Raw genomic sequence first — 9,379 nt, forward strand, 5'->3', positions numbered from 1 at the left:
TCCGATTCCGCAATCCGTTTGGCCAAATTCAGACTCGAAATACCCCAAATTGATAGTCAAACTCGGAAAATGCTTAGATACTTAAGAATTTTAGCTTTGAACAATTAAGTAAGATTTGGGGCTGATAAATTATTGTTATTTGAAGGTGCACGAGACTCACCGGATCGTTCGATAGCTCGACCCAGTTCTTCTAGATCAGTTAAACCACGTATACCAGTATTCACTTGTAAGACTCGTAAATTTTATGATTTTAGAGATTTATTTATGTTACCCATTAGTAATATAGTGATATTATAAATTAGGTTCGAAAACTGTAGCAGAGCGTGGTGAAACCAGCAATCAGTAGATCCACGATTTGAACTATTATCGAGGTGTGTTCCCTATTTATTACTTAACTATTTTATTTGTTTTAATATGTGGTACACTGAATTCTTTGGTTTTCGTATTGTTGATGCACCGATTTAATGTGATGATTTATGGATTATGACTGTTATCTGATAATTGTTTTGAAATGGTATATGATTACCATGTTTATGGATTTATGGAATTTATAACACGGTACAATTGAATGTTTGGAATACGAATTTATAAAGTACATCTCTGATCAAGCTGGAAAATTTTACAGACCTAATGTGACTCTTAGGTAGGCTCTGCGGCCCTGAGATTATTCTCGGGTAGGCCCTGCGGCCCTAAGATGTGTTCTTAGGTAGGCCCCACGACCCCGAAATCTATCTTGGGTAGGCTCTCAGGCCCTAAGATGTTCCCTTAGGGTAACGCATTTTAAAGAGATTTACTGCAGTATAATTTTATGAGACTTATTGGACTATGATTTGTTTAGTGTACCTATAGTGATTTTATGGTAATATTGGGACACACTGAGCCTAGCTCACTTTTCGAAAATGTTTTCCCCCTTTCAGATACTGTTGGTTAGTTACCCTGGATTGAGCACTTGGAGGATCAACATATCTCTTGAAGTATATTTGATTGTAATGTTTTTACCTTGCAAGTTGTCTTTATTTTGTTAACATGGACCTTATTTTAAAGTATGATATTTTAATATGATGACACTTTTGCTATTACTATTCGGTTTATCGTGATTTGATTTTTAAGATATGTTTTAAATTAATTTATTACTTATTGGTATTATATTTACAAGTTAGGTTTTGATAGTATGATTTATTATAACTTCATGTCATTTATAATGTGATTTTACATTGATTGAATAACGGTTTCGGAAAAAAAAATGTCTTAAAGAATCATAATGTGAGCCACTAGACTTAGTCGAAACGCATAGGCTGGGTCTAGGGGGTTACATGTATACATATTTTATTAAATATATATAAATTATAAATAATATAAAATTATATTAAGTTATTTTTGTGAAAATATAATAAATTAGAAATATAATTATAAATTTTAATTTATTAACAGTTATCCGTTTATCAAAATTCGTAACCGTAACCATAACCGCTAGCCATAATTTTCAGCGATTCAATTAACCGAATCCGTTTAGTATTAATGATTCAATTAATTACAACGGTTATACTGATGAACAGTTACAGTTAACGACTCTTGATATTTTTGAACACCCCTAACGAAAGAATAGGAAATAAGGGTGCGTTTGGTTCACAGAATCTAAGATTACCAGTGGGAATAAAAGATTACCAGGGAATTAGATTACTGGGAATGTTGTATTTTGTGTTTGGTTGGTTTAGCAAGAATGTAAGATTACCGTGTTTGGTTAAATGAATAAAAGATTATTAGAATATATATTTTACCAAATTGTCCTTATTATATATTTATTTTTTAACAAGTTGGAAAATATTTATATATTTTCTTTAAAAAAATTAAATTAATAAAATTTATATAATTTTTTTACAAAATTAAAAATATAAAAAGATTTAATGAAATTGTAAAATTTTATTTTAATCTTTATATAAAATTTTAATTATAGATTTTTTTGTAAATCTAAAATAGTTTAAGGATAAATTTGTAATTTAACATTTGTATAATTTTTATCATTCAATGATAGAATAAGAATATTTTTGAAAGAAATTTTTTTAAGGGTATTTTAGTCCAAAACGTCGGTAATCCAACAATACCTAAGGAAAGGGAGGTAATGACATTCCCGATAATATACCCAAAAAAATCCACTATTGGTAATGTAAGATTACCGGTAATAACATTCCAGGCCAACCAAATAGGAGAATGTGGATTCCATTCTTTTGGGAATCTCACGTTCCCCAACCAAACACACTCTGAGATGGATGACAATTTTTAATTTTTAATTTTTATGTACAACAGACGATTTGTGATAGATTCTCTGGTCTTTTTTACTATTGATGAATGATTTTTTTTTCTTCTTAGAATTAATTTAGAATTCGATATATTTTTCTTAGAATAATCCTACAGAGAAAATCTTTGGAAAACGCTGTGGATAAGTGCAACCCAGTGGTGGTGGAGCGGACAAACCATGGCTTCCTTAAACTGTTCAATTTTCAAGTGCCATTAAACATTCGACTTCCGACTGATACAAGCAAATAGCGATCGCTGCCTCACTCTTCTTCCCTTTTCGTTCTCATATAATCTCAAAGAGCAAAGGGCAAACCCGACCCGCCATGGCATCCTCCATTGCTGCTTTGTCCTCATTCGGTTTTACCATCAAATTGTGCGTTCACGTTTTGCGATGCATATGATCTTCACTGACAAATACACCCAAATCACTGTCGGCGCTACTCACATGATAAGCAAAGCCTTCAACTCTCCCTCGTGACTCCTCTGTATATACATATACATATATATATCGCCATCAAGAGGCAAATCCCAGACCCTAAATCCAAAAATTTCAGAACGCCACGAAACTCCATTTTTTACTCTTCATTTTCACTATCTTTTTACCTTGGGTTCGTTCCGGTCACCACTATTACTCCGACGCATTGTCGAAATCGATTCTGTTTTTCGAGGGGCAGCGTTCGGGCGTTTTGCCGAATGACCAACGTATGAAATGGAGGGCCGATTCATGGTTGAGGGATGGCCGTTCGATGTATGACACGGACTTAACTGGCGGATATTACGACGCAGGCGACAATGTCAAGTTCGGTTTCCCTATGGCTTTCACGACCACGATGTTAGCTTGGAGCGTGATTGAGTTCGGGGAATTAATGCCGCCCAATGAACTCAGAAATGCCCCTGTGGCGATTCGTCAGGCTACTGATTATTTGCTTAAAACTATTTCTCAGCCTAACCGGATTTTCGTTCAGGTATTTGATAAACTCCATTGTTTTACTTTCGTTTGCACTGTTCGATGCTCTGCCATTAGTAGCAATAAAAGTGACTAGTGGTTAGCTGTCGTTTACAAAACAAAATTTTCCCGGAAAATCTTCCTTTTTCTTCATTTTTGTAGAAGATAAAACAGACCCAAAGTGAAATAATCATTTTTTTTTGTGTTCGTACCTTAGGTTGGGGATCCATATATGGACCATAACTGTTGGGAAAGACCCGAAGATATGGACACTGAGAGGATTGTTTACGCGGTGGATGCACCGAGCTCGGCTTCCGAAGTGGCGGCTGAGACTGCGGCCTCTCTGGCAGCTTCGTCCATGGCGTTCAGATCAGTGGACCCAGGATATGCGGAGACGTTGTTACGGAGTTCTGATCGGATTTTTCAGTTTGCTGACAACTTTAGAGGTGCTTATAGTGACAATGCCCATATCCGAGACGGTGTCTGCCCGTTTTAGTGCGATTTCAGCGGCTATCAAGTAAGTAAAAAAAGTTGAAATAGAAATCGAACAGAATTTAATCTCTAATTATGATTAGCAAAAGACTAAATTCATTATTAAAACGATTAAAAAAACCCATGAATTTAACTTGAGTGTGTGCTCTACTCTTTAAACAGGATGAATTGCTTTGGGGAGCAGCATGGCTAAGGGGGGCCTCGCAAGACAACTCTTTCCTTAATTACATCGAAAACAATAGTAAAACCCTTGGTGCCGGTGACAACATTAATGAATTTGGATGGAACAACAAGCATGCCGGTCTAAACGTACTTGTCTCCAAGGTCAAGCCTTATTTTAAAATATAATATCTATTTAGATTTTTTTTAATTTATTGACCATGCACGTACTGTGTAGACGTATTGTTCAAATTCGGCACACCGGATAGATGCATACAGTTGTTCAAATTTAAGATTTAAAAAAAAAGTATGATATTTTCTTTTATTACCGAGACTACTCAATTGTTTAATAGTTTTATCTTAACACACATGAAGCATTTCCTTTCCGGCATTGACAGTGGTCCTTCGTTTTTCAGGAAGTCATAGAAGGAAATATGTACAATCTACAATCATACAAAGCCTCGGCTGATAGCTTCATGTGCTTATTAATCCCGATTCATCTTCATCCCACATCTACTACACCCCCGTTTATGCGACCACCATTTCATTCCTCCTCGTTTATGCCAATTACCTCGATCGTACTTCACAAGCGGTTAACTGCGGGAACCTAATCGTCTCGCCGTTATCTCCTCGGACCATAGCCAAGAAGCAAGTCGATTACATTTTAGGTGATAATCCAATGGGACTATCGTATATGGTTGGGTACGGCAATCATTTCCCGCAATGGATTCATCATCGCGGCTCGTCGTTACCGTCGGTGAAAGATCATCCGGGGTTCATAGCTTGCAAGGAAGGTTCCGTTTATTTCAATTCAAGTAACCCTAACCCAAATGTTTTAGTTGGTGCCATTGTTGGAGGGCCTGGTGAAGATGATGTGTATGGGGATGACAGAGCTGATTTTAAGAAGTCGGAGCCGACTACTTACATTAATGCACCATTTGTTGGGGTATTATCCTTTTTTGCGGCTAATCCCAATCTTAGCTAACGTGAAACCCAACCTACCTGTTGTACATTAGTTAATGTTCATTTCTCTTTGGGGATTTTGATGAAAGGGGTTCTCTCGCAAAAGAGGGGAGAGGCCAATTAGTTCTTGATTTTTAAATCTTTTCTAGAAAGAAACTGTAACTAAACTGTGTGATTATGAATCTATTTGAATAATGTTATAATTAGTTCAAATTGAAAATATTATTTGTTGTTTTCATTAAAATGATGATATTTTTAAAATTATGAGCCATTAGAATACTATGTAAATTTATTATTTACTTCAACGTGTTAATTATCGTACGAAATAATTAAAAAAGGGTTCTTCTTAGGATGGATATAGGTCTAGTTGAATTTTTAACCCACCCGAACATGATATGAGTATAAATTCATTTATTCATATTTCGATTTGATTCAAGTTTAGGAAAGTTTTATATAATCTTAAATTCGATATAAATTTTAAGGTAAAAACTTATATTTGATTTGATCGAACATGAATATATATAAAAAAAATATTTCATTAGATAAATAAGGACTTAATTGAAAAATATATAAATAAAGATGTATTATAATAATTATCACTGAATATATAGAATCAATTATATTATTATTCTCTAGTCAGATCAGATTAAATTATTTTCACCATCAATATGAACTCAATCCCACTTAAAATTTAATGACAACTCACCTTTCTAATCACCAGCAATAATGTGAAAAGAGATTTAAATGAATGACAAAAGATGTATAGTTGGCCATTCGAACAAATTCATAATTTTCACAACTTAACAACTCCTGTTAGGCAAGAATGTTGATTTTGGTACATGGATAAAAGTTACCTTCAAAAGTTCTCATTTTTGTAAGAAATTGAATAGAAAGAGAGTAATCCATGGGGAAGGAAGACAAATATAAACAAATGCATGCCCTTCACTCGGTAAATACATAGATGTCAGAGAACTGATCCAGCTATATCTGCAGCCAAAAATTGTGGACAGAATTATTAGATAAGAAACCTGATCTTGAAGAATCAATCATCAATAAGGGTTTGTATATGTGTGCGTATATTTGCAGAGGAACGTAGGAGAAACCATAGAACTAGCAACAAATTACTACCGTGTTAAACGACTATATTTTGTTAATACAGAAGCCTAGGTTAACAAATTACTATCGTGCGACTTATTAAGAAAATCTCAGACAAGATAGCAACAAAACTTGAGATGTGGCGGATCCAAAAATATTTTTTAGGGTAGACACATACATTAATTATTGAAATTTTTCGTATGGGATTGGCACAAATAAAATTTCAAGGTTGACACCCATAATAAAATGGACAACTAATATAAAGAAATTCGGATTTCAGGGTGGGCATGTGCCTATTGGGTATGCTTTGCATCCACCATGTAAACCTGTACAAACATCCCAACCAACAAGTTGGTAAGAAGTTCATCAGAGACAAAGGAGCTATCAGCTTCAACAACAATGCATTATTGCTTCTTCAGCAAAATTTTTCGTTTTGCCAGTGATAAATAATAACAGAATAATTTTTGTAGGACCCTATTACCAACCAGATTAGTTTTGTTTCACTCGTACCTAAAACTAAAAGGGACAAACAATGAGACAGGCAGGTAAGCAGAAGCCGACAAGCTACCGTCTTTTGGGATAAAAAACTATTTAGCTTTCTTATCAGATGCATAAAGATTGAAGTGTTACTAGCACCTGATATCATTTCCCGGACCAAAACGTTAGGAAAACTAACCCCAAATACATTCAAAAGCCTAAACAACAAAATGTCAATATTCTGTTTCTCATATGACTATGGGAGTCGGGAACTGCCCGGCAGGTCAAGCTCTCCTTTGAAAAAACATAATAGTAATTTTATGTGAAAGGAAACAAACCTGCTTGGGCAATCTAATAATTTGATATCATATCACAGGCATTCAAATATGCAACAAAATGAAGTATATCCAAAAATGCATATAAAAGAAGAAAATTCTTGGGACCAAATGATCACAAAGCTTTTACACAAACAGTATAAGTAGGGGATATTAGTTATACCTGGGTCATTTTTCAGGCTCCCTTTTGAAGGATCCACCAGGGACCACACTTGTAGAATCATGATTGTTGCCGCTTGAAACATCCATGGCTTGCTCCTTAAATACGAAGCAGTCACTTCATTAATCTCAAAGAACATCTTACTCCACTGTTTAGCATTCAAGTTTAAGAACAAAGTTAAGCAACAATACCTGATTGGTCGAAGCTTGCCCGTGCATCCGCTGGGGCTTGGCATTCAAATCAAACAATTCATTCCCTACTTTTCCATCACCCCCAGCATTACCATAAAGCAATGGAACAGGAGAGAATCGATGATTTGCGGGTTCTCTCTCGCTGCAACCTTAGGCTGCTGATTCTGATCCTTCCGTACATCATTTGGATTGACTGGTTGCAACCCCAGTTCCTCCAAACGACCAGGCTTATCCCCTGGAAACTACAACAATAAGAAGGAATTTTAGCATACTTCGATATATATATGTGTGTGTATATAAACATAAAATCTTATCCTACTAAAGAATGACAAACCTCAACTCTCTGCCTCAACAAGAGATATCTCCCATGGGTCCTTTTACCTCCAACATGTACACTCATATCACATTGCAAGCAAAGGGAACTACCATCTACTTCACAGTAAAAGAAAGCTACATACAAAAAAAAATCAACAAACGAACAAATTTTCAAAAAGAAGAAAAGAAAAGGATTTTCACAATAATTATAGTATTAAAAAGGACATATAATACCAGGTGCATTTTCACATATATCACAGCCTGGGACATTGCTGGGGTCGGCTAACCCAACTCTGACATGCCTGCTTGCAAGTTTGTTACACATGTGAACCTAAAAATTCCAAATAAAGTTTTTTTATTCATTTAATTTAGCAAAATAAAATGAATTACAAAACAATTATAAAAACCTAAAACTAATTTTGGATTATAAGGAGTTTAGATTCAAGTTTCATGTCAATCAAAATGTAAGCACATAAAGAGTACGTACACGTTGTCGTGTGTAAACACCCATAGATCAATTAATGGCATTAAATGGGAATGAAAATGATATTAGAGACCTTTTCGTCGCAGGAACGGCAGAGAGCAGCCTCGTCGGCGGCGCAGAAAATGATCGCGGCGGCGCTCTCGCAGACGTCGCAAATCGTCCGCATTCTAGTTTTTCTGTTTTCTTTCCGTTTAGTGCTCCTTTCTTGAAGACAACGGCATCCTTCGGGGGAGCGGAAATCAACTGATCAGAGTTTCCGACGAGGAATTCAACGATTCAGCAAACGATTATTCCTTCAAAAATCCAACAAAAGAGAAAGCTAGGTAGTGGAATAAACGAGAAAGGATCAAATTGAAAGGGAAAACAAATTCTGTTACAAGGAGTAGCTGAAGCGGAGAGGAATTAAACTCTTTTTGTTTCAAAGACTCCGAGAAAATGCGAGAAAGAAAATCGTTTACTCGCTGCAAGTATATATATCCACGTACACGCTATTTGTTCTCTAGCTTTTATTTTGGTCAAATCGTACCAAAGGTCTATAGACTATGCACTTTTGACAGATTAAGTCCTTGTAATTGTATTATAATTTAATATTTTTAGTTTAATGTATATTTTATTTCCTAAGAGTAATTTTTTGATAGTTTTATTAAATATTAAATTTAGGTGTTACTATCCGAAGTAAATAAATTATATATTGATTTTTTATTGATTGACTAATTCAGTTCATATATTATAGAGATTTGTTATAAAAACGATCATCCCAATTAAATTTGTTTTATTTACAATGTCAAGATTTAAATTTTTTTTATCGTGCTTAAGATATTTAGTGTATCGTCTCACTAAATCAACTTATTGTTGATTATATATATTGAATATCTGACTGAATATGTTAAATATATGTTTTCAATAATATAAACTTTTTTAAAAAATAACGATCATCTAAAGTAATTAAATTATATATCAAACATTTAAATATTTTAAATTTTTATTTAAATGTATAAAAGATTTATTGAATTATAAAAGAACTATAGAATATATATTACATTATTATATCTTTACAAAAAATATTTTATATTAAATTATTTGTAGGAATTAACGGAGAAAAAGTTGGTCTAGAGAAGAAAAATACAACACTTCAAAAGTAAAGATTAAAAATAGAACAAAGTATAATAAACAGACTAAATTCATTAAAATGCATTGTAGAGGGACCTTTTAAAGAATTTGATATTTAATTATAACTCGAAGAATATCGGGACAGATTATGGGTCGATTCAGGCCAAAAGAAAGCTCTGGGTGGACACGTTTCGAAATATTAAAGCGAGTACAAAGTGGTTTGATTTATGGGAAGCAGTAAATCTGGGAGAGCTGAGCTGTTGTCGCCATTATCTATTGATCTGTTCCGCATTTTGAGCTGGTGGCCTTTAAAATAATAACAATCATCAACGCGTTTCTTAGGGGTGTGGAAGACAC

The 9,379-nt window shown here is 34.3% G+C and overlaps 2 pseudogenes; one reads left to right on the forward strand and one right to left on the reverse strand.

Annotated features, from left to right (window-relative positions):
* Positions 1–2,855: 2,855 nt before the first annotated feature.
* LOC120144974 lies at positions 2,856–4,897 on the forward strand (annotated as a pseudogene).
* Positions 4,898–5,648: 751 nt separating this feature from the next.
* LOC120144977 lies at positions 5,649–8,435 on the reverse strand (annotated as a pseudogene).
* Between the last annotated feature and the right edge of the window lie 944 nt (positions 8,436–9,379).

The sequence above is a fragment of the Hibiscus syriacus genome, unplaced genomic scaffold (genome assembly GCF_006381635.1).
Source record: "Hibiscus syriacus cultivar Baekdansim isolate YM2019G1 unplaced genomic scaffold, ASM638163v2 tig00110893_pilon, whole genome shotgun sequence".
Lineage (NCBI taxonomy): Eukaryota > Viridiplantae > Streptophyta > Magnoliopsida > Malvales > Malvaceae > Hibiscus > Hibiscus syriacus.